We start from the raw sequence: 26,003 nt of genomic DNA on the forward strand, positions 1-26,003 counted from the left end.
ACATGGCTTTTCTGCTCTTGAAAGCTTGTTTCTGCTTATCTGCTGATTTATTTTAAAAAGAGAAATTTGTTTTTTGCTACTTCATTACTTGACTCTATGTTGTAAGCTACAGGAACTCCCCCACACTCAAATGTTTATTTGAGAGAAAGCGGTGACAGAAAATTAGACAGACAGATGGACTCTGGATTCAAGTCAACTTATTTCCTCTCCGGGTGCTCCTATGGGCCTAGGCAAGGCCACACAAAGGTTAGGCTCTGGGAACTGAGTCACGATCTCTGATGTGGGTAGGCTGGGCAGCCCCATTATTTGAGCCAGCAGCGCTGCCTCCCACGGTATGTAGTAGCAGGAGGCTGCAGGCAGGAACCAGAGGTGTGTTGAAATTACACTGTGAGATGTAAGCATCTTTTTTAGATATATTTGTGAAAGAGAGAGAGCGAGAACACTCCCATCCATTGGTTCACTCCCCAAACAGTTGCCGCAGCCAAGGCTGGCCAGGCTAAAGCCAGAGCCCGAGACTTTATCTGGGTGTCCTGTGTAGGAGGCATGGGCCCAGACACTTGCTGCATGTTCTGCTGCTTTCCCAGGTACACTGATAGGAAGGTGGGTTGGAGTGCAGCGGCTGGAACTCTTACGGGCTCTTTTAGGGGATGGCTTTGTTACAGCAGACATCTGCATAGCGCACTGAGCCGTGCAGCTGGCCCCGGAGATGTGAGCAGCTTTACCACAAGGCTAAACAGCAGCTTCCTGGGTATACTTGTTCTGCTAAGAGGGATCTGCAGCCTCCACTCTGGCTACCATGCTTGTGTGTGTAGACCAAGTTACACTGCAGTGTAAGTGTAAGATGGAGTCTAGCAGGAGGTTCTAGAGGGCCTGGTCTGAGCACACACGGTCTCCTGCCTCATTGGAACACCTGCCCATCACCAGTGTGTACCACTGGTCCTCAGGCAGCCTGCGGCTGCTTGGCCCTTCCATTATTGGGGACCCCAGAGATGTCCCTGTGATGAGGGCAGGACCTATTGTACCCTTCTCCATCCTCTCCTCATCCCTGTGAGATTCCATCTGAACTTCCAAGTGCAGGAACGATGTTTGCGCTCGACGGTGTGAAGACATCCCTGTTGAGAGAGTGGAGAGTGAAGAACCAAGAGAGGCCATGCCTCCACCCAGACCCGGAGCGTGGACCTCCTGCTAGGTACTGGGACACCAGGGCGAGCGCCGGCATCACAGTATTGATTAAGTCGTGCATCACAGGTGGTGAGCAGGAAACAGCCAGACAAGGTGTGCAGTGTTGGGGAGCCCGTGGTCTGTGTGTAGGCAGGAGAGCAGTGAGCCGAAAGATGCTGCAGGGGTCTTTCCAGTGGTTTCAGCTGGAGAGGCTGTGGCAGGACACTGGGTAGCAAGCCGTCACAGGCCCTCTCTGACATGGAAGGTCCAGGATGGTCTCCTTGAGGAGGTACCTTGCAAATAGATGAGGGTGGGAAGTGCTGCAGAGATGGAGTGGGTCTCAGAATGGCCATGGCAGTAAAGAGCTTGACTTTTCCCTCCAAGAGCCAGCTTCCTGGGGCGCCATCAGTGCTGGTTTCTAGAGCTGCCCATGGCCTTTCCGCTGGCACCGGGATTTGGTGCTCACTGTCGTCCTGCATACATGTCAGGAAGCTGACTTCAGCTGTCACTATCCACTTGCTACACACCTGTCATTGTCTTGTCAGGTGCAGCCCAACTGTAGCAGCCCCTGTGGTGCTGGTCTCTGCTCACCCCACCTCCTATCCTGAACAGCTCGGCGCCCTGCATTGGGTTTGAGGTTTACACAGCTATCAGGCCTGCCCCTCCTGTAGCCCTAAGTGCCCTGCCCATCATGATGGGCAATTGGTACAGCAAACTAAACTGACTACAGTTCTGCTGTTCAAACTACTATGACCTAAAAACGTATCATTGACAACACAACCATTCGTGATCATGTAGAACAGTCTGTGGCTGTTTGCATTTACTGAATCCTTAGCAGGCGTGAACCCCTTCAGGATGTGCGATAACTATGTATGTTAGAACTTGTTAGTTATCTAACTTAGCAATGATTCAAGATTAACTTCAGATTTTTTAAAAGATGTATTTGTTTTTATTTCAAAGGCAGACTTACAGAAGGAAGGAGAGACAGAGAAATCTTCCATTTGTTAGTTCATTCTCCAAATGACTGCAATGCTTGTAGCTGAACCGATCTGATACCAGGAGCCAGGAGCCTGTTCTAGTTCTCCCTCGTTGGTGCAGAGATCCAAGGGCTCGGGCCATCCTCTGCAGCTTTCCCAGATAATAAGCAGGGAACTAGACTGGAAGTGGAGCAGCCGGGAGACAGAGCGACATGTGTGTGAGATGCCAGCGCTGCAGGTGAAGGATTAGCTGGCTATTCCACTGCATGGCCCCCGACTCCTAATGTTTTCATTTTTCTCCCACTAATCATTTAATGATGCATATTTTATCTGATCGTCATACAACCGTTTGGGGCAAATGTGATGCTATTTCCAAAAGTTTGTGAAAAGAAAATGGAAAGACAAGTTTGTTTCAGTATAGAAAATTGTAAGTCTCTGTTTAGGTTGCCTTAACTATTTAGTATGAGGTATTTGAAGGCCCCATAGTCTTAGGACACCTGTTTTGTGGATGAGGACTCAGAAAGACCGAGTCGAATCTCTTATAATCACCTACTGCCTAAATTCTCATCTTGCATGCACCAGGATCTCATATGGACACCAATTCATGTCCTGGATGCTCCAGTTCACTTCCAGCTCCCTGCTTGGGCCAATAGAGGATGGCCCAAAGCCTTGGGATCTTGTACCCGTGTGGGAGACCCAGAGGAACCTCCTGGCTCCTGGCTTCTGATTGGCTCAGCTCCCACCCTCGTGGTTACTTAAGGAGTGAACTAAGTATCTCCTCTGTGTATCTGCCTTTCCAACAATAAAGAATCCTTAAAAAAAAAAAAAAAAAAAAAAGCAAATCACTTGTCCAGGGTCACCTGGCTAGTACATGCCAGAATTGGGTTCAAGTTCACTTGAACACTTGGTTCTATGAGGTCCTATTTTCCTAGTCCTGCACCTAAATGTGTTGTGATGGCCACAGGGAGTGGGGGGAATCTGCCATGTTCCGTGGATTCCTGAGTAGGCACCTCGGGTGGGCTGCTTTAGAACACAGTTGGAGCCTTTGCCCAGGCGCCTGGCATCTCTTGTGAGGAACTCCCAGCCCTGGTCATGGAGCTGGAGCTCTTTGCTCCCACCCATCAGTAGTCCACAGAAAGAATGTCCTGGGGTTCTCACACAACACAACACAAAGGATGCAAAAGGGTTATTTATAGTGCCCCCTTCTAAGCTAGAAAGCATGAGAAGAGCCTCTTTGCCCCCCAGGAGTGCCAGGAGAGCTATGGGCAGTGGTGGAGAACACCGGAGGGTCAGGATTGTGTCCTAATTAAAATGACTTCCCGGCACTTAACATACAATGTGTGTGGCGCTGAGCTGGAGGCCACGGGGTGTTCTGCCCAGGAAGGAACATGTGGCACTTGAGGTCTGTGTCTCCATCTGCCTTCAGCAGGGTGGGGAGCAGCTGGGCCAGCGCAGCCCTGGCAAAACAGCTCTAACAATTTCAGGCTCTGAGACCCTGAACCTATGGCCCGTGTCCTGGTTGGCACTTGCTGATTCCTGCAGGAGGAGGAGAGCAGGAAGGCTGCTGTCAGTGGCTGTCCTGCAGGCCAGTATGAGAAAAGATGTCAGCTCAGCCAGCTTGCGTTTTTCACCTGCCACCCCTTTCTGCCAGGTGAGGGCAAGTCTCTAGCTAAAGTCAGCTTAAACAAAAGCCAGGAAAATGAGAAGGATGCATCAGTTGCTGGTTCTGAAACCCAGGCATCTAGGATTGGCTTCTGGGCAAACCAAGCCCTGTGCCAGCCCTCAGGTCTGTCCGTGGCTTCTTGCAGCTGCATCTGTCTTTGTTGTTCATCTCCTGAAGCAGCGCCTCATCTGGGCACAGGAAACAACAGATGTGGAATCCAGCCTGAGTTTCCTAGGATGCGCTTAGCCAACAACGGCACACTGAAATGCATCTTTATCACCATTCTAGAAACCAGAAGTACGGAGCTGAGAGTCCACAGGGTCTGTGCCTTCCACAAGCTCGGAAGAACCATCTGCTCCTTGCTGGGCTTGGAGCTTCCAGTGGCTGCCAGCAGCTGTTGGGGTGTCCCTTGGGCTTGTGGCCATGTCACCCAAGTCACCACCTGTGCTGTAACGTGGGCTGCCACTCTGCATGCCTCTATGTGCCTTTTTGTGTTGGGTCTTCCTCTGCTTTCTCTCCCATAGGCACCAGGCAGGTAGAGCCTGCCCTGAATCCAGCAGATTTCACCTCAGGAGGTCTTCATGATATCTACAAAGGCTTTAAGATCATGCCCATAGGCACTAGGGTTGAAGCCTTGGACATATCATTTGGGGACATAGCTCAACTCCCATATCAACATAGTAACCACACTGCAAGCAGCACTTGCCTCACAGGTTCCAGACCAATGCTCCCTAGCTGTGGTCTCCTGGCTGAGGCACTCAATCCACTCTGGTGCTGAACTCCCTGGCTCTCAGTGGTTGCTGTGAGACACCTGCTACCTGCAGGTCAAGATCATGACCATTTCAGGACCGCACAAAGCTCACAAGGACGGCTGGAGGGGTGGTTGATAGAGGAGGTGTACTCTCATTTTGTATGTGGAGCCAGTGACCTAATGTCCTTAACAGGATAACTGCAGAACTCTCTGGAACTCTGCTGGGAAGGAGTTGTGAGACCCAGTTACTCAATGCTTTCTGTAAAGCCTATTCTTGCCCGAGCTGCTTAGAACGTTTTCAGTTAGCTCATTGGAAAGATCCAAGGGTGATGTGTTGTGTTGAGTTTGTTTTGGAGCTGAATTTCCAGTAGGAGGAAGAGGAATATTTAGGACACAGGTGTGCCTGTACTTGCAAAATTCTTCCTCTGACCTGGCAGCATTGTGAACATCTTTTAAGCAGTTCCTTAACAGGAAGGGTTCGAATGTCAGTGAGCTTGGGAATGAATTCACCAAAGTCAAAGAAGGTGAAGAAATGGATGAGTTGGTGCTTGTCTCCCTCCCTCAGAGTCCCTACTGTGAAATTGGTGCTTGGGCTTTTGCCCGACCAGGCGACACAGTGACCATGTGTCAGAAGCTCAAGGTGTGGAGCAGATCTGGAGTTCAGTGTTTTTGACCCCTGCCTAGACCCCCAGAATCAACATTGGTGCAGTCATTTCCTCTCATGGACTTGCCCAGGGTCGTTTCACAGCCTTGGCTCCCTGGCCAGGTTGCCGTGAGCAAGCCCTCATGGAGTTGGAGGTTTCTTATTGTCAGTTTTGTGTCTCACCAGTGGCTCTGTTTGTGCCTTGTTAGGGGCAGGTGCTATGACTCATCTCAAAGGTGAATGCAACAGCTAAGAAATGGGAAAAGCTTAAATATGAACATGCCGAAGAGGACAGATTGGAATATGAGCAAGAGGTAGCAAGTGGTATATGGAAGTGCTTTATCTATCTTTGCCATAAACAAGCAGTGGGATACAGCCTTTTGTTGTTGTTGTTGAGCCCAGTGCAGTGGCCCAATTGGCTAATCCTCCCCTTATAAGTATCAGGATCCCATATGAGCACCAGTTCATGCTCCAGCTGCTCCACTTCCCATCCATCTCTTTGCCTGTGGAAAGCAGTGGAAGATGGCCCAAGGCCTTGAGACCCTGCACCCACTTGGGAAAACTGGGAAAAGTTCCTGGCTTTGGGATAAGTTCAGCTCAGCTCTGCCCATTTGGGGAGTGAACCGGGGGATAAAAGATCTTTGTCTTTGCATCTCTGTAAATCTGTCTTTCCAATAAAAATAAGTAAATCTTATAAACACAATACTGGTTTATTTGAAAGCTGGAGTGACAGCTGTGTTTTAATTGAGAACACGTGGCAGTGGGTGCTGTTTGACGTGTTCAGTGGCCTTGCTTGGACTGCTCACCGGAAACTCCTCCAGGTGACTTGTACAACCAAAGCATTAAAAGCAGAAAGCAGAATTCCTCTCCTCCCACTGCTGTAATGTCAAGTCCATGAGGACGTATCTTTAATAAACTCTTTTATTGATTCAGTCAACACTCCGTGAGCCCGCACCACGTGTAAACACCATGTAAGACCCCAGAGACCAGCTCTCATCTTTGAAATGACTTCCGGGTGGGTGGTTGGGGGAACACAACCGTCCAAAAATGATTTCATGAGCGGTTATTTAATTGCTACCCAGGTAAGTGCTAAAACAAGGACTGTAGGGAATGAAGTCCATGTGAATTAGAAAACCTGAAAAAGGTGACAATCTTCTTCAACAATGTCACCCTGGGGCTTGAGACACGGACAGTACCAACAGCAGTTTAGATGAATACATGGGGGTACGGTCAGAGTCTTCCAATAATTAAATTCATGGCTATCAAGTGAGATTCAGAATACCTTTGCCAGGTATTTCTGATGGAATTAACTTGGCTATTTAAAACTTTAAAAAATCAGTCTCTCTTTCTTGCTTGCTCTCGCTCTCTCTCCATCCCCTGGCCTCTGCTTTCTTACTATGGTGCAAGCCAACTCCCATCTTGGTTTTTTGAATTCTGTAGTTTCCCAGCCCACCCTCCCCCCACCAAATAGTCCAGCAATCTGCCTTATCACTATCGCTTCCAATTAATGTAATCTTGTTTCTGTTATTTCCACCATATTTTTCCATCCAGCGAGCCTCATTACATTTGCAAGTGCATTAAATTAGAGCCTCTATAGATGGAGAATGATGATTATCAGCTAATTTAATTATGTTTCTACATTTGCAGCATTTAATGATGTCTGCCATTGTGTGAGGGATTCCTACACTGGCTCAAGGTGGGAATCAGCTCTGATCCCATGTAAGGTTTTCTTTATCAGATAGTACTTGACAGCTCATTGAGGTGGGTGTTCAGTAATTTTTGAATCTAATCAAAATTGATTTATGTGCAATCAAATTATAGGAATAAAGAAACAACTTCACATCGTTTAGCTGCCAATTCTAGTGTTGCCTGCCTCTGAAGCCACACAATGTGGCATCCCTTAGTTTTGTACAAACCATTTCATCGAGATTTAAAATTTTGTAGAGTTCTAAAATTTGGAGCACCCAGTGGTTCAGTCCTCCCAGGTTAATATCTGCCCCTGAGGGTTCTGGCTGACCCAGCTGATGCTGTCCGAGTGTCCTTCAAGTGTTTAATGTGACCCTCCTTTTACAGCCTTGGTCACTTCTCAGAGAAGGAGGTACAGGAGCCACTCTGGAGTTCCAGATTCACCCCCACCTGCCTCTCCTGCTTCTTCCTGTAGTTTCCAAACCTGGCCAAGAACATGGGCAGGAGCCCCATAGGCATCCTCTACCAAGTTCAGGAAAACCTGTTTTATGTGAGTTTCACAAATGCTTCTAAAGTGGTTATTGAGTGCGAGGTACAGCTTGAAGGACCATATAAACACAAGTCCCCTGAATTTTCCCAGGAGCCTAAAGAGCAGCTGCTATCCCTCCACACAGAACTTGTGGAGGGAGAAACTGAGGCATGGGAAACTGGACTGCTGTGTCAGAGGTGTCCCAGAAGGCATTTGGGAAATCAGGGGTCAGGTCTGGTGGTCTGGTGGCACAGCGCATCACACTCCTGTATGTGCTGCCCTTTTGTTGTGCCCACAGCTGCATTACCTGTCACTCAACCACCCCTCCCCTGTAACCGCATCCCGACCTCAGGACTGAACCGTGCAGAGGATGTCCTGTCCCACAGGAGATGGAAAGCTGGACACTAGAACCTGAAGCTGGCCTCTTGAAGGTGTGGTTTACTTGCCCTGGGGGTATTTACATGGCCTATGTGTGGCTTATCTATCCTGCATACTTCATACTTACCCAAAGGGGTGCCTGCCTGCCCTAGGGGTGCCTACCTGTCTGAAGTGTTGCTTACCTGCCTGAAGTGAGCATAAAATAATGAAGGTCCAAAGAAACCAGCTGGGGTTTGGAGGGCAAGGAGGAAAGTACTCCTCAGAAAAGGCATTCTAATATAGGATGGGTGAGCAAGAGCGGATACCTGTTTCCCTAAACAAACTCAACACAATGGAGGATGGAGCAAGGAAAGGTGGCACAAAGAAGAGGAGATAAGGATTTGTAACCTCTACTATGTTTCAAGAACGTATGACATCCCCGAGGTATGGGATTCAGGAAGTCGATTTCCAGACAAATACAGTGTTTGGCTCGGAGAGCACGGGAGGAAAGCCAGAAGGGCTGGTGGCTACCCTGAGCCTGGGGAGAATGAGCAGAGTGGAGGGGAGAGAAGCTGGTGGAAGACAAAGTGAGGCCCGGGGGAACCTTTGGCCAGTGTGTCTCAGTGAAAGGGGAGAAGGTGGAGGAGGCATTTCATCATGTCCTAGTGGAGCTGGTCTCTGCAGTTTCCCACAGCAGGTCTGTTTCAGCATTGCCCCAGATGTGTCACTGGCAGGAACCATGTGATGGTTGCTGCAAGATAGCTGTGTCCCAGGGTGTCCCTAAGGGTAGCTACAGATCACTGACCGTGGATGTCTAAGGGCGTCCTGGTTCGTTGTCTTCCTCCCTGCTGCTCTCTGCTCCTAGGCCCGTCACTCTCATGTTCTCTCTGGAGGACGGAATCTTAGGGGTGCCATACTTGAGGACAGCCAAGGCGCTACTCACGACTTTCTCAAAAGCTTGCAGCTTTCTGCTGTGGGGATCATGGACTGGAAGACACAGGTTCTCTCCTAAAACCGGGAGTGTGTGCCACTAGCAGGATGTGTGTTTGGGTTCGTTTTAGTTTTCATGGTGCGTCGGTGGGCATTTTGTTTGTGATTTTAGACACATATTTTCACCCCCTCGTTTGCTGTTTTAGCACAGGGAAGAGTTGACAAAGCCATTCGTATCTGCCATTCCACTATTGAGACGCCACAGTTAGCATTTGTGTCACATGTCTGTCCCGGTCTTGTCCATCATTCCAGCATTTTCTTGTATTTCCTAATGACTTGTATCTTCGCCTTTTGCCTTTCAGCAGGATGTACGTAGGTCTCGGATGAAGGTCCATGCTCCTTGTTTTTAAGAAAAAAAAAATTATTTAAGTGAAAATGAGCAAACCTTAAGGGAACCCTTGGATGAGTTTTGACAGCTGAGTACATTGTGTTACTTCTACGTCTGTGAAGAAAGGGAATTGTCACTCCCCTAAAGTGTAGTGTGACTTTCATATGCATTGGAAGAAGAATCGGTGTATTAAAGGTAGGAGTATGTAGATGAGTTCAGCTTGCTTGTGAATCTACGTATCCGTGTGTGTGTAAATTTCACACAGGGCATTCCTGGTACAGGTGGTAGATGTGGCAGCATGTGTCATCACGGTGGAGGTACTCCCTGTGTTTGCCCATTAGAGGCAGAGGAAAGGAGGGTAGCACGATCCAGTCAGCACCCTCTTCCCCAAGAACGGGCGTGTGTAGCATGCCCATGCATGAGGCTGCCCACATGGAACACCAGAATACCGCAGGCCAACGGAGAGAAACAGTGCTAACTCATCACATTGAGGGTGTTTAACAACTTTTTCGCTGGCAGTACCAGCCTTCAGTCCTGCTTTGCTTTATTTTTTTGAATACTTATTAATGTCACCAGTGCTTAAGTTGGGATCCACTGCATACATTTTTTTTTTTAGAGATGAGTGACACTTGCCTCATTTGACCCTGAAACAGGCAGATGCACGTCAATGTTAATTGACAGAATGAGTGGGGGTGATGAGGGTGGTGTCTGGTCCTACTCCTACAGAACCCTGAAAGGGCCACTCCCGGCCCCCTGGCTGGAGGCGAGGACCCAGCTTTAATTAGCAGCAGGTGAGTCCTGCGGTCAGCCGTCTGACATTTCATTGGGCCCCGCAAATAGCCTTTCCCTTCGAACCACATTTATTTCCACCTTAATTAATCCTTCGGAGTTAGCCTGGCTATTAGTAGCCATCTCTTCATTTAAGAGCCTTTCAACTGGACCTTTTATTTTATTATTTTTATTTTTACTCCTCTCATTTTAGTACTGGCTTAATGTTATAAAGGAGCTGGAGTAACTTATTTTAATGACCTGTGCTACATAAATGCTAATTTTACATTTGGCCTTATTTCAGTTTTTTTTTTTTTTTCGAAAGACCATGGCTTTCAGAAAGGACGAAAATGGAAAGATTAAACCCCTTATGTCATTGCCCCGAGATCCTGTGGTTTCTTCTGACAGGAAGAGGGTTTTCAAATCCCTCCTTGGTCTGAGTGTCTGAGCTGACATCTCATTATTTTATCCAACGACTGCCACGTCACCTTCACCCAGTTAATTAACTAACTCCTTGAATACATTATTCAGTCTTGGTTCCCCTGTCTGTGACAAAGAGGGATGTGGGGGGTGCTTCCTCATTCTTCTGCTCCTGCCAATTTCTTGTCCACCGCACCAGGGAAGGACTGAGAGGAACAGCAGGAGGCACGGGATGTCTCTGCCTTGAGGTGTTGGCCCCTGCCTGGAGCAGGTGCTGTGATGCATTAAGGGTCCAATACTGGGAGGACCAGGAAGACATGACAATAGAAGCTGATGATACCACATGGTTCCATACCTCTTGTCTGAAACCTTCTTCCACCCTTGTGGCTGCCCTAGGAGGCAAGTTACTGTTGGTTCTGTGCTTTACAGCTAGGAGAACCAAGTTTCAACTAACCTGACTGCTCCAAAGTTGTATTTTTTTTAAAGAAAGATTTTAAAAGTTTGTTATTTGAAATACAGAATTCTAAGGACAGATAGACACAAGGAGTTCTTCCATCTACTAGTTAACCCCCAAATGGCAGAGGTGGCCAGAAATGAGCCAGACTGAAGCTGGGAGCCTGGGATTCCCCTTGGGTCTCCCATGTGGGTGCAGGGAGTCAAGCCTTTGAGCCCTCTTCTGCTGCTTTCCCAGGCAAATCAGAGAGCTAGCTGGATTGGAAGTGGAGCAGCTGGGACATCACCCGGCAGTCCTGTGGGATGCTGTTGCTGGGGGCAGAAGCTTAATCCTCTGCACCACAACACCAGCCCCTCATTCAGATACTATGACTGATAGGCATCGGCGACCTCATTTGACTGCACGATTAGCGGATTCAAAACAATCACATCCAAAGCATCCTGGCTAGAGATTTGCTTTTTCCTAGTGAAGTTGATGTTCCACAATGGCTGAGTGGGGACTTAGGCTGAAAATACTGTAGGGAAGACGTCTCAGTTATAATCTGCTGCCTCTTGTTAGTGGCAGGTGTGAGAAAAGTGGACTTTGTCCTGGGGCACGGGACTTCAGCATCCCAGGTGCTACAGTGCAGCTCCCATGTGTTCTGTGTGTTCAGCGCCATGGAGAAATGTTGAAATAAACCCTATGGTGTATTTGTATTGCTGGAGAAAGGGGACTGCACTGGACCTTGTCTAGTTTGTTGTCAACCCAGCCAGAAATAAACCAGACAAGACATTTAATACGGATGAAAGCAGAAGGCTGAGTGTGCAAGAAGGGTGCACAGTGAAAGGGAAGGAAACACTAACATGGAAAGGCAGATAGACAATTTAGAAGGTCAAAATCAGTGTAATTGAAATAGAGCCTTGGAAATTGTGAATCTGAGAAAGAAGTGGAGGTTAAGTTGTAGGCAAAAAGGAAGATAAGGAAAAGTAAAGTGACAAACAGAATCAAGGCAAAAAGGTGTGAGTGTGTGTGAGAGAGAAATGCGTATTTGGGAAAATGAAAGGTGGAATATGATCAGAAGGTGACATCAGAGTCAGCTGAGGCCCTCGCTGGCGTGGCGCATGTTCTGGGAGGTGGGTCACCCAGAAGAGATGCTGTTGCAGAGATGAGTCAAACGCAGGCTCTGAGTTCATGTTCTCCAAGCTGCTCCACCTGTTCCCCTGAGCCAACGTGCCCCCCAAGTGCTGAGGGTGGCCCAGTTATGGCGATGAGCATTTAGCCTGGAAGACACAACCACAAGGTCTCTCTTTGTGAAACAGAGAATCTGGTGCATGTGGAGCAGAGAGACACACCAGAGCATCTCTGTCCACACCTGGGATTGGGATGAGGTGTGGGTAAGGGTGTGCCCAACCACAGCTCAGCTTGGCAGGGCTGGGAGCAACAAGTAAGTGGCAACTCCCTGAGGTTACGGTTAGAACTTGCCAGATTTGCAGAGCTGCAAGCAATGGCTTATGGCAAAAGCGGAGTGAGCAGGAGGAGATGAGGCGGATTTAGGGTCTGGGTCAAGTTCTCAAGGAGTTCGGACACCATGGAGGGTTTACATGGAGACGTTCCAAGCTTGATCCATGTTCCTAAGGATATGCAGTGTGCTTAATTTGCCGCGTGTGCATTGTGTGTCTGGGCACAGTCACCTTTCGGCTCTGAAACTTTGGATTGCGGTGCGGGTGAGGCATGTGCGTGAGAGTCAGAGGTCCATGTGTGCCACTGGAAGCCCAAACCCACCAAACACCAGGAGGGCTGGAGACCTTGGAAGAGTTGTTACAACTAGAGTGGTTTTAAAACAGGATCTGAACAGCACGGAGCAGGAGCTCACCCACAGTGTGGAGATGGTGTGGCGACTTCGCAAAAGCGGTGCTCCCACAGGCATTGGAATAAGGTGACAGCATTTACCTGCCTGTGCATCCGACAGTGTTTTCAATGCACAGGGCCTAACTCCATCTGAGGACAAGGAGATGTGCATCTCTGGCCACAGCTGAGGGATTTCAGACACACAGAAATGAGTCTTCCGGGGTGTGCGGGCAGCCTGAGCATGGCTGCCCTGCTGAGCTGTTCCTTTGGTGGGACCAGGCCTAGTGACACCCAGCAATGCTCCCGTGGAGCTGGGGTGCCTGTAAGGCTGCTCCCCACCCCAGACTTGGTCAAGAGGTCTGTGACCTGCAAGCGACTTAGGCTAACTTGATTAATACTGGCTATTCTTTGCGTTAGATTTGTTATTAGGGGAGCTGATTTTTCTTGTTAAAGCCTGTTAACCTTATACAAAGGAATGAGCCCATTTGAGCTCACAGACAGGAAGCTGATGGGAACTTATAAGCCTCCCAAATAGGTATGAGCTTCTTGTTTTTCAGGGTCCTGGAAGAGGTCAGAGAGAGAGAGAGAGAGAGAGGTGTTGAGGAATAACCATGTGATATGTTTCCCTGGAACTTGGCCAGTCTCTCCCTGATGCATTGTTTTCCAGTCCTTGGGGTGAGGTTTTGCTGGCTGTACCCATTTCACAGATGAAGCTTATGAGCGCCCTTGAGCTGACATTGGAGGTGTGAGTCAAGAGAGTGTTAATGTCCACGGCTAACGAGGGTGGCTTGAAGACCTGAGAGAGTTTCCTAAAGAAGCAGGTAGGGAGACAGTCCACACATTTCCAAACCTGCAGACCCTGTAGTTTGGCTGAAGAAAGTCAGGCAAGTCCTTGGCCTCCGGCTGGTTAGTAAGGACTCTAATCAGCTCGTACGTGTTGGGAAATATGAAATTCAGGCTCCTGACCTGGGCATCTGGCCCAGTGGTGAGCATGCTGCTTGGGACATTAGATGTTTTCTTGTCAGAATTTTAGGGTTTCCAATCCCACCTTTGCTTCTGATCCAGCTTCCTGCTGATGAGCACCATGGCAGACAGCAGGTGCTGGCTCAAGTATGGGGTCTTTGCCTTTTCTGTGTGGGAGGCCTGGATGGACTTCCCGGGTCCTGGCTTCCAGGTGGCTCCACCTGTTGCAGCATTTGGGGTTGGAACCAGCTTTCTTTGTCTCTCTACCATTCAGATAAAATGAAAACAAGTACATGCAGTTTTTATAAAGGAAATTAAAAAGTTCAATTCCATGTAAACCCCTTTAGGTACACATTTCATTTTAAATGATCTGCCTTATAAACACACATATGCAGAGAACATATAATGATCTGTAGTAATGAGTAAAGACCTGTCATGGTGGGCAAAGCTAATGGATGCCGGTTGGTGGCAGGTGAAGACTGTACCATCCTGGGAAAGGGCACTGAGGGCCTGTGGAGTTGGGTGTCTGCACAGGTCCTGGAGTAGACACCACGGGACGAATCTGTGCTTACTGTTGAACCTTCATCACCCAGGATGGTCAGGTTAGAAGCAGGCCACATGTTCTTGCTCTGGAGTTTGCACTTGGACAGCTGATGAGCTCTCACAAGGGCAAAGGTTCCATTCCTGCAGCAGCCATGGAAGACAGGGCACCAGAGAGAGCATCGGTGTAGACGGCAGAGCGGGGGGAGGTGAGAGGCAGTCTGGAGAGCAGGAGAGCACTGGGCCAAGCCAGGAGCGTAGGCAAGGACTGCAGACTGAAGGAATCACCTGGGGCTTGGCGTCCAAGAGAAACATGGAAGGATCTGAGTCAATGAAGTTGGTGAGATTGGGGAGGAGTGCGACTCTGTAATTACAATAAATTCTAGTAATCTCAGGATTCTTCCACATTTCAGTTGTTCTTTTAAAAAGACTTATTTATTGTTTTTATTGGAAAGGCAGATTTACAGAGAAAAGGAGGCACAGAAACATCTTCCATCTGCTAGTTTACTCCCCAAGTGTCCACGACAGCTGGAACTGAGACGATCTGAAGCCAGGAGCCTGGAGCCTCTTCTGAGTCTCCCACGCAGATGCAGGGTCCTAAGGCTTAGGGACATCCTTGGCTGCTTTCCCAGGCTACAGGCAGGGAGCTGGATGGGAAGTAGAGCAGCCAGGACACAAACTGGTGCCTGTATGGGATCCCGGTGCATGCAAGGCGAAGACTTCTGCCAGTAGGCTACTGCACTGAGTCCTCAGTAAATTTTTTAAAAGATTTATTTTTATTTGAAAGTCAATTGCAGAGTGATGGGACACACACACACACACACACACACACACACCCTTCCATTCCGATTTACTCTCCAAATAGCCAAAATGGCGAGGGAAGCCAGGCCACAGCCAGGAGCCTTGAACTCCGTCTGAGTTTCCCATGTGGGTGGCTGTGGTCCATGCCCTTGGGCAACTGTTTTCCCAGCTGCATGGGCAGGGAGCTGGATCAGAAATGGAGCAGTTGGAACTTGAACTACCACTCAAGTGAGTGCCAGCATCAGTCCGACAGCTTAACCAGCTCTGCCACAACGCTGGCCACTAATCACAGTTGCTTTTGCTTACTCATGACACCAAAAGGGCACTACCTGATCTTTATTTGTGTTACCCAGTGTAAACATTGGGGGGTTAGCCAGTTGACTCTTCTGTTGAAGTCACTAATCAGGTTCATGTAAACACATATAACACTGTAGAAAAGTTATTAATTCTCTGATATCCCAGAAATCAGGTGGATTTGTTTTATTCAGCTTAATTTATTTCTTTAACTAAAAAATGAGAAAAACTATGTGTTTATCATGTAAAATGTTTTGAAATATACAAATACTTTGTAGAGTAACTCAGCAGAGCCAATGAACATATGCAATCTGCTAAACATATTTCATCACTTGACATTCATAAGTCTAGAAACCATGAAACAGACAAAAGGACACAATGGGCGTTTTGCTTTCAAAGTCTAAGGGCCAGGGTTGTGATCTTAGGCCAGGGTCATGATTTTAGGCCAGGGTCGTGATCTTAGGCCAGGGTCGTGATTTTAGGCCAGGGTTGTGATTTTGGGCCAGGGTTGTGATCTTAGGCCAGGGTTGTGATTTTAGGCCACGGTCGTGATTTCACGCCAGGGTTGTGATCTTAGGTCAGGGTTGTGATCTTAGGCCAGGGTCGTGATCTTAGGCCAGGGTCGTGATTTCAGGCCAGGGTCGTGATTTCAGGCCAGGGTTGTGATCTTAGGCCAGGGTTGTGATCTTAGGCCAGGGTCGTGATCTTAGGCCAGGGTCGTGATCTTAGGCCAGGGTCGTGATCTTAGGCCAGGGTTGTGATTTTGGGCTGCCAGTTGTGACACCAGCATCCCCTATCAGGATCCAGTTCAAGTCTTGGCTACTCTACTTCCAAACTAGCTCCCCTCCGATGTGCCTGGGAAAGCAGTGGAGGATGACCTAAGTACATGGATCCCAGCTGCACGTGCGAACGCCTGGATGGGGCGCTTGGCTTTGTTCTCAGCTGTGACAGCCGTTTGGGAGTGAACCAACAGGTGGAGGATCTGTCTGCCTGTCTTGGTTTTTCTTTGTCTCTCAAATAGATGACTCTTTAAACAGAATTCCTGAATCAGGACTGAATTCATGAATCAGGACTCAAATTGCAACAGGGAGTTCAGTCGGCCACAAATAGGTGCCCAGAGAATGTTACAAGATGGCTAAATATTTCCAAAACCTAGCCTATCTGGGTATTGTGCAGGATACCTAAACAGCATCTTGCATGTCCTCGTTGTAACACCCCGACAGCAACCACCTATACCTAGAGAAGTGTCACTGGGAAACATGACCTATAGGAAGTTCACCCAGAATGGTTAAAATGACAGAATTGCTCTCCAGGGCAGGTGTTGAGCATAGTGAATGGGTTGTCAGTTGGGATGGCTGCATCCCGTGTCAGGGTCACTGGGTTTGGGTCCCAGCTGTATGCTGCTGGCTCCAGGTTCCTGCTCACAGGTTCCCGGAGAAGCACCAGCAGGTAACTCCAGCATTCGGGCCCCTGGTACGCATGGGGCACGAGTGCCAGTGTTCTGGCTTCAGCCCAGCCCAGGCTGGGGGCAGTGCAGACATCTTAGGTGTACACGGGAGTTCTCATCTGGGTGTCTGCTCTGTCTTAACTCTGTCTTTATGTCTCATGTATTATATCAGTTTTTGTGGTTTGGAATTGTCAACATAGGCGTTCTTACTGTGTTCTCAGGATTAACAGGCACCCTCTGGGGGAGCCAGGATTTTTGTTTTTCTCTTTTTCTCTAATACAACATCTATGTTCTGTGAATTGTGTAAGCCTGACAGTGCAAAAGAGAAAGTAATCAAAACTTTAATGAGAATATTCTTAATTCCCTTTTGCATATAAAAACCAAATGACAGGTTGTACAAGTAAAAATGACATGTGGGAAAGAGGGTGAGATAGCAGAGAAATGTAATTATCTTAAACTGTCTATTTTAAGTTACAGTTTTCCTCTATTCACATAAGAATTGAAATGAGTATTTTGCAAGAAGATTATTAATAAATCGCATGGCATAGGAAATAACATATACATTCAATTTTTTTCTTTGTTTCAATTTTATGGAAAATTGAAGTCATTTCTCAGATTCATGTTTCCCTGTTCACCTTTAGGGTTTGGAAGTTGGGGGCCTGTGCCTTTAGATTATCTGTGTATTAGGACAGTGCACACATTTGTTCCTGGCATACTACCTTCCAGTTCCAGTGATCAAATGTAGGATTATTTCAGTGGAAATCAAACCTTGAAAAAATTATTTTCTGTGTGTTCTGATGAGCAGAGGTCTGTGCACACAGGTTGGTTATGACTCAAGATCACTGCTTGTATTTCTGGTCCAGAATATTCCGCGTGTATGGTTTCTTAGCACCTGTTGCAAAGTTGAGAGAATGAAGAGTAGTCTGTCTACATTTCTTAGGAGCAGGAGCCACTGTTAGTGGCTGTTCTTGACAAATTCTGTTTTTCAAGGTGGAAGGTAGTGAGATTTTTATTCAGGGTATCCGGTTGGTTTCTTCACTGTAAGAAGTGGGATTCTACTCATTTTGTACCAGAAAGCAAAATGCCCAACCAAGGTCATCAGGGCAGAAAACACTGCTTCCCAGGGAACTGTGGTTAGCAGCACAGCCACAGGCGAGTTCTGTTTCCGGGGGACTCACGGCACCTCCCAGCAACTGACCAAACCCTGTCAGCTTGCCAGGCGATGCTGCTGGAAGCTACCAGTGCTTGTCCATGTGCTTATTTAGAAGTTCAGGATACCGATTTCAGACATGGTTTGCGCCAGGTTTTTGATCTTCAGCTTTACCTCTGATGGGTATAGATGGTGCTCCAGAGGCCTTGATTCCAAGATGAAAACGAAACATTAAATTAAATGAATCTGTGGAGTCCTTGTCACATTCCAGTCTTCGTAAGCAAGGTTTTGTGGGTGTTGAGAGGCTGTCCATGAACATTGACCGCTAGCTGATTTGCCCTTCTAGAAACTGTCTCCTGTCCCTACCAGAGGTGCATGTAATTGACAGAAGCGGCAGAAACCTCAGAGTCCGTTTTAGAAATATCTTCTATTGAGGAGAATAATAATTATGAATATAAAATAGGAATTCAAAAGTCATATACGTAATCATGTCCCAACCATGTGCTGGAATTTTACCAACTTTATGTCAATCCTGGCATCTGCCCAATAATGCCAGGACTGTGCCCCCAGATATCTGAAACATGGGAGCTGAGACACATAAGTCACCGTGTGTCTATCAGGCCTGTTGAGAAATAGAGTCAGGATTTAAAGCAATGTAGACTAGAGAGCAGGGTTTTTTTTAAAAAATTGCATTTTGATACGCATGTGGAGGAGATGAAATTAAAATGCATTTAATTGTTGATTATATTCTGCTTCAACCATCGGCATGGGTTACTTCATTATTACCTTATTTTCAAATGGCTATGGTTCCACATTTCCTCCAGAGGTCGCTATGTTACTGAACAGCCAGGCTGTGTGCTCCAAGAGTTCTGGCAGACAGTGTGAAATGGAGCTGTCTGGAGGGAAGATGAGGCACACATGGCCCTGGACAGACAGACGCTGGGGCTCTCGAGAAAGCAACCAAAGGGCTTTCGTGGAAGCTTCAAGTTCCAGCCATTGCTCCTCATTCAGCTCATCTGGAGCCTGGCTCTGTTCTGTAGGCTTCTCAGTCTTGAGGCAAACAGCCCCACCAAGCATCATCACCCACACAAGTTCACATCCCAAAGGAGGCTCCGGACCTGCTGTGATGGCAGCCACTACTGTTGAAAGCAAAGGGAGGGACCAGTGTGTGAGCTGCGGCATGTTGGCGGGCTCTCGCCTGCTGTCTCCATGTTCCCCATCTTTGCTTCAAGCACTGAGCTGGAAGGCAGGAAACCTCCAAGTGGTCGTTGCATCCTCAGATCCTTTAATGAGGTTGCCTGCCTGCCCTCTTTCCCCTGCCCCAGGAATGACTCATCCTGTGGGAGGTTCAGGCACCCAGCTCACACTCCTGGCCACTCCACCACCCAGGGGGAGGGACTCCTCCACGCAGCTGGAAGCCACTGCCAGTTTCACCTTCACTCCCGGCTAGCACCGGCCTGTGTGGTTTTCCAGCCCTGTTTATGAATCCCAGGGAGCGCTGCCATTCTGTTCCGGGGCTGTTGATGTAGACATTCACCCATGTCATCCCGCTGGAGCCCTGCTCCCGCGTGTCACCCTTCCCCTTGCCAATTCGTTTGTTCTTCAGAGCAGGTCCAAGGCACACACTGCACATGGACCCCTTGGGGACTAGTTCCGGGTTCCACCAGTCACTCCTTGCACCTGCTGGGGGTCATCCAAGAACCAAGAATCACCGAGGAAACAGAATCTTCCCCTAGGAAATCACACTAGAGTACTTGCTTGGCTCAAGCGGGTGCTGGGGCCTGACGGACAGCACAGGCCAGGGACATAGCTGGGGCTTCCTGGCCTGGCCAGTTTTTGCTTTCGGACTTTTTTTTCCCCTAAACCCCAACTTTTTGAAAGACTTGGTGAAGTTTTTCTGAAGCCTAACTGAAGTTATTCACCTCATGCAAAAAAAAAAAAAAAGCGCGATTTACATCTAATATGGGTAATTACTCGTGCAGTTAATTAAAAGCGTGCTCATTAAGCTCCTGCTGGGATGCTGCAGATGCAGCTTGCTATTTACAAACAGCCCCTGGCCTCAGCTCACCTGGGGGGCCTGGGCACCTACCTGCCCTGCCAGGGGCCTCCTGTCCCTTCAGGGCTCTGGGCCTTGCTGTCACAGTTGCCACATTCTGAGCTGCTGGGCAGGTTCATGTCCCCTGATAAGGGAGCTGTGGTGAGATCTTTCTAGATCGTCTCTTGAAGCTGTTTTGACTCTCCAATGTGGTTACCGTGTGCGAACTAATAACAGAATTCCTAGGCTGAAAAAGTAAAAACATGAAAGAAGAGAGAAAATGGTTTTGCCTGGAAGCTTCCTTGAACATTGGTTGTTTTGTGGTCTCTCTGGCTGTTTGTGTTATCCTGTGCTACCGCCCTTCTCAATTCCTTCTGCAGAACAAAGCTTGCACACTTGGGCCAGTGTTGTGGGTGACTGTGGCGCTTGAATCCCCTTTCAGAGCCAAAGTCTGAGTCGTGCTGTTCTGCTTCCAATCCGGCTCCCTGCTGATACGCCTGGGAAAGCAGTGGAAGACGCCCAAGTGCTTGGGTCCCCCACGCACATGGGAGAGCAGGATGGAGTTCCAGGCTCCTGGATTTAGCCAGATGTAGCTGTTGCAGCTGTTTGGGGAGTGAATCATCAGATGGAAAAATCAATCTCTCCCTCGCTGTCTTGCCTTTTGTCTCCATGGTTCCTCCTTTCAAATCAGTGCAGGGTTTGAAGGACAAATATATGAAGTTTCTCCAACTGAGATCATGTATTTATCTGAAAGGCAGAGTTTTCCCTTGCGCTGCACATTCCCCAGCTGCCCACAACAGCTAGGTGTGGGCATGGTCCAAGTTACAAACCTCTAGTCTAGGCAGGCCCTAGAGTGGGGGCTGGGGACGTGGGGAGGTGGGGGTTCCCTAAGGAAGAAATTTGGTCCAAGTAGTGTATTCAGTACAATTCAGGAAGTAAGCTGAGACCAGAATTGTAATCCTATCCAGCCTGTTTAGGATAAAACAAAAGAGCCATTAAAGGGTGGGGACGCAATCTGTTAGAGTGATACAACCAGAAACTCAGCAGGGCTTGGCTAGCGCCTGTGCCTTGCAAAACGCTCCTGCCCTGATGGTTCTGTCCTTCGGTTATCCCTCAAAGGGAATGTGCTCTCAGCAGGGTAAGAAATGGGGAGAAGCACGATTTTTTATGTTAAAAGGTAACTTCACCAGGGACTGGAGACCCTAACTGCCTACTATCCCATCTGACTCCTCTCACTACTATCTTTCTTACATAATGCTAATGAAGGCCTCCTCCAATTCCTGCTGTCAGTGGGGTTTAGCAGTTAAAGCATGCGGCTATGTGAGACGTGGATTTCCTACACACAAAAAGAATGTGGTCTTTTAGGAAGTTTGCGGACTTTGGAATTTGGTTGCTGCCTGGTCTGTGTGATCGTTTTGTAGTTCTTTGCTCCCATCTGCTGTCCTTGTGTGGTATTGCAACTGCTGGTGAATTTGTGAATGAAATAAAAAAGTGAAACAGATACTTCAGGGCCGACATTTTACACAGTTCCTCATGCCCTCAAAGATCTTGTCTGAATCTTGTGTGTTTTTTTTAAGTCAAATGAACACAGACTGAAGAATTTGGCTGAAAGGCAGGCATGGTTTCAAATTTGTGACTGCTATGATTACTGTTACTAGAGTCAGTTCTCCAGTTGGTGAGATCCTCCGACAGCGGCTCCTGTCCAGTAGACTGAACACTGGCGGTGGCCGTGGTTACTTACCGTCCTTACTCCCACATGGAGAAACTGAGGCAGGGAAGAGGTGTGTTTCCCAGGCAGAGCCCTGTAACTGCTCACCATGAATGGCTGCCCTCATTTCCCAGGCACAGCCGATCCCTGCCTGCACCTAAGCACCACTTTTCCAATTTGAGTCCAATATCTTTTGGAAGTCTATATGGTCCCCCTGTGGCACTCCCCACTTGGATCCTCAGGGTAGCAAACCAGCAGCATCACCTAAATAATAATAATAATAATAATAATAATAATAATAATAATAGCCAGTGTGGCCTCAGTAAATGAATCCCGGCAAGAATAAATGGAATAATCCCAGGGAAGTGGCATGGGCTCAGATTCTGCCAGATGGCTTTTCTCCATGGCTGGCCCGGGTCCTCCGTGGTGAATTAACAATGAAATCAGCCTCTGGTTTATTGATTTCTTGAGTTGCTGATGAGCATCTGCCTTGTGCACTGCTAAATCAGACTCGGGTGTGGCGGCCTCCCTGTAGGCCTCGCCACTTTGCACTGGAGGAGGGGCCGAGGCTATGCCACAGGCCTCACCAGCACACAGCGGGAGAGTTTAAGTGGAGCCCTTGAAGCCAGGAGCTTCATGTGGGTCTCCCAGGTGGATAGGCACCTTCTGCTGTTTTTCCCAAGGCGCTTTAGCACGGAGCTAGATGGGAAGTGGAGCAGCCGGGATGGGAACTGGCACCCGCAGGGGATGCCCACGCCACAGTTGGCAGCTTTACCGGCTGTGCCACAGCACCGGCCCTTGTCTTGATGTCTCTTGGCAGATCTGGGAGAGCTCTTAGAGTAAATGGTTTTTGGCTGACTCAGGGTGCAGAACCAGCGAGGCCCCTCATCCTCTCCCCCAGCAGCGGGGGTGAGAGGCCGAAGAATCTCTCGTGTCCCTGTGTCCCTCAGTGCTCGCTCACTGCCCTGTCGGTCACCTGGGAATCCTGTTATGTGTACCCAGAAAAGCTCGGTGGGTTCCTTCGTCAGCTTAGTATAGAAACGAAAAGCCGGGAATCAGTTGCAGACAAAGTTTTATTTGCAAAGTGAACAGGAAAAGAAGGAAGGGGAAAAGGGGGTGGGAGGCGTCTTAAGAGAGACATTTCCAGCGGGATCCTGGGGTTTTTAAGCGTTCCCTGACTCCGCCTTGTCTGGGCGGGACCCGGGAAAGACGTTCCCCATTGGTGGTCTCTGAACCAATGAGGAAGTGGCTGGGTAATTCTTGTGCCGCCCACTTGAAGGCGTGGCCAGAAGTGTAGTGTCCCTGAGGTAAACGCTGAGGTAAACTCTGAGGTAAACTCTGAGGTAAACGCTGAGGTAAACTCTGAGGTAAACTCGGCCTGCAGGAACAGCCTTGGTTCTGGCAGGAGAGCGGCAGGGCTGGGTCTCCGTGCCAGTGTGGTCAGGTGGGTTTTAGACGCCAGCTTCCCTCTGTGTCCTCAGGCGGACCTTCCTTGGCTGGTGCGGGGGGCAACCGCAGGCGAGCGAGCGTATCCTGTGGTCTGGACCCCGCTCGTTCGGCCTCCCAGAGCCTTACCTGACGGACAGTGGCCGCCTGGGCGTGGTTCCGTGGGAGCTGCTGCTTCCAGCGTGGCCTCTGACTGGGCAGCCCTGCCGCCAGGCCCGCCAGGTGGCAAGCTTTCCAGCTTCCCAGGTACCAAGGGCAGCCCCGCGCTGGACCGCGCCGTGCGGCATCCCACCCCGGGCTGGGCCTCGCTGTCCATCCGCTGCTCCCTCACGCCTGCACTTCCCGGTGCTCTAGGTACACTGCGGCTCAAAATCATGTCTTCCCTCTTCCGTGTGTTCCAGTCAACGGCAGTTGCATAGCTTCACCGTGGAGCTCGTTTGTGCAACGGTGCAGTGGCTAAATAGAGCTGTTACCACATGGTTACCACGTTTTGTTGTGAGATTAACTGCCATCTACCCTTAATGAGTTTCGAGAATACAACTTGTTGTCCTTGACCCATCACCGTGGCATCCAGGAGGTCTCTTGAGCCCCTTCTTACCTGACCGTCCCTGTCCGCTGGTGACCAGCACTGAGGTGCTTTCTGTGGCTCAGGGACTGGTTTTGTGCAAAAGTGGTGTTTGTCTTCCTGCAGCTGGGTTAGCTCATTGGCTGTGGTGGCCTCCAGTCTTACTCAGTGCTTTCCAAGGCACAGGATTCCCTTCCTATTATTTCTTCTGTTCCCTTTGGACAGCAGCGGCAACTGGGCGTCCTTAGCGTGTTTCCCCGCTTGGCGCCTGCTGGCAGGATTAAGCCCTAGGCCCTGCTCCCTGCCGTCTTTGAGGTACCCCCGTACTGTTTTCAGGGTCCTCAGGAAAATACACATTTTCAACAAGTTTCTAGCCCGTGCTACTGGCCAGAGAGCTTCCCGTAAGAGAACCACAGCTGTGTGTGCAGCTTCTCTCCCTGCTTGGCTGGGAGCAGTCCTGCATCCTCACAGCAAGGATGGGCATGAGCCTGTGACCTGAGTGAGCTGCATGGCCCAAGCACCCGGAGAGCTGGGAGGCAGGAGCCACTATCGCCCCTCGCTGAACTGAAACACCAACCTTGTGTGAACCGGAGGGGATTATCTAATCCTTCATCTCGGTATTCAGTGGGTTAAACAATGAAAAACATCCCCAAGTGGTTGGACTGATGGATGTTGGGCGACACGTGTGGATGACACCTCGTGTCTGGCACCAAAGGCATAGTCCCACCCTCCTGCTGAAACAGTGGTGTCAGGAATGCAGCCCAAGCCATGTTCTGTGAGTCGTCTTCACCCTGGGAGATTGCCCCTTTGTTTCACTCTGATTCTGGTGGGCCTAGAATTTGCTGCACCTACTTAGTGCACACCCATGATTAGGGCCTCCTGGTGTTAGCACCCTGTGCATGGTGGAGGAGCAAGGCTTTCTGTAGGCATTGCTCACCCATGTGGTTACTGTTGCTGTTGGCTGACCTCGGCCTCGTTCTGCTGCTCTCATGGTCCCAGACCCTTGCCTTCATCTTTCCCTCATACACTCGAATGTGCACCTTGGTGTGTAAAATGGAAGGTAGAAAAGGCCATGTTACGTTGTGTGCTTTGTACCATTATTTTAAAAAGTCTGGGCCCTCACCGGATAAAAGCCAGCTTCTGCCCCCTCTAACCTCAGCTCCTGTCATTCTCCTTTCTGACTTCTGTTTAGCCTCAGAAAGCACCCCCCCCAGACTTTGAATATGCTGCCTGCTTTACCTGGGACCCTCTTGCCTACCCAGCTGCTTGGCTCCATCTCCTGGCTTCTCTTTTGAAATTAAAATCTTACTGCTTTATGCTCAACATTCCCATTGTTTTTCCACTTCATCTCTTCAATGTTTACCAGATGTCAGATTTTCATTGTCTGTACTGATATAATGTCAGCCACTTGGACACACTCTGTGCTCACTGTGCGCCAAGTCTTCAGTGCTTACCCCAGACTGGGCAGATAGCAGACTGTGTCATCTAAGATTCTATTGATTTTCATTTTATTAGAAAGTTAGAGGTTTTCTGTTGACAATTTTGAATGAATGATTAAGGTCATGGTTGTGTGTGTGAATTGTATCTAACATGGCCATTTTTTTCTCCTCTGTATCCTAGAGTAGTAAGAAAAAAAATTGCAGAAACAAATCTGTACAATAAGTGGGGATGGGGGTGGATGGATGGGGGTGGGTGAATAATTGAATGTGTAGGGGAGAATGGTGTGTAGGTGAGTCGGTTTGTTGATGAATGAGTGTGAGGGTGTTGTGGGCAAGTGGTTTGGGGGTGGATAGATGGATGGGTGGAGGGTTGATTGTATGGGCAGTTGATCAGGTAGATGGCTGGTTGAGTGTGTAGGGTAGGGGTGGATGGGTAGATGGATGAATATATGAGTGGGTAGGTGAGTGGATGGCTGGTTGGTTGGTTGGGTGGATGGGTAGATGGATGGATGGTTGGTTACTTGTTTAGGAGGGTGGAGGGATAAGAAATAGGCTGTGATGATTTCATGTTGGAGCAAGTTAGATCTGACATGCATAAATTTGGAATGGGAGGCATGCTAATGTCCAATTCAGGAAACTCTCCACTAATGTGAACAAAGGGGAAGCCTCCAGCTTTTCTTTGCTGTGATTGGTCTGTGTTTCATCATGTTGCCTTCACTCCATGTCTGCATGCCAGAAAGCTTCCTCACAGCATCCTATGTGTCCACCGCAACCACCGTTCGCATATCCCTCTCCAATGCACCGTAAAGAGTAATGGCTTGGGAGGAACCATTAGGAGCGTGTGCCCTTTATTATTTTAAAGGGCATTTCATTGACACCACGGAATGTTCTCTGACCGTGAGCCTGACTTTCTTTTTCTCTTGCTTTCTTTTCTCCTCCTTTCAGGATATCAAAGCTGACTGCAATACCTGCGTCGAAATAGAGGACAGAAAGGTAAGTCAATATTTTCCATTGTTCTTGTTTTGAACCAAATAGGAACTCAATGATCGCAGCCCACGTGT

At 48.8% G+C, this 26,003-nt stretch overlaps 1 protein-coding gene across 12 annotated transcripts in view; it reads left to right on the plus strand.

Moving 5' to 3' along the window:
• The window catches only part of RBFOX1 (RNA binding fox-1 homolog 1), a 1,600,707-nt gene that overhangs the window by 754,474 nt on the left and 820,230 nt on the right, over window positions 1–26,003 (plus strand). For all 12 annotated transcript variants that reach the window (XM_058681067.1, XM_058681061.1, XM_058681073.1 and 9 more), the window contains one exon: window positions 25,888–25,935. The gene's annotated coding sequence lies outside the window, so the exon portion shown is untranslated. The remainder of the gene's footprint in view (window positions 1–25,887; window positions 25,936–26,003) is intronic.

The sequence above is a fragment of the Ochotona princeps genome, chromosome 24, assembly GCF_030435755.1.
Source record: "Ochotona princeps isolate mOchPri1 chromosome 24, mOchPri1.hap1, whole genome shotgun sequence".
NCBI classification, from domain to species: Eukaryota; Metazoa; Chordata; class Mammalia; order Lagomorpha; family Ochotonidae; genus Ochotona; species Ochotona princeps.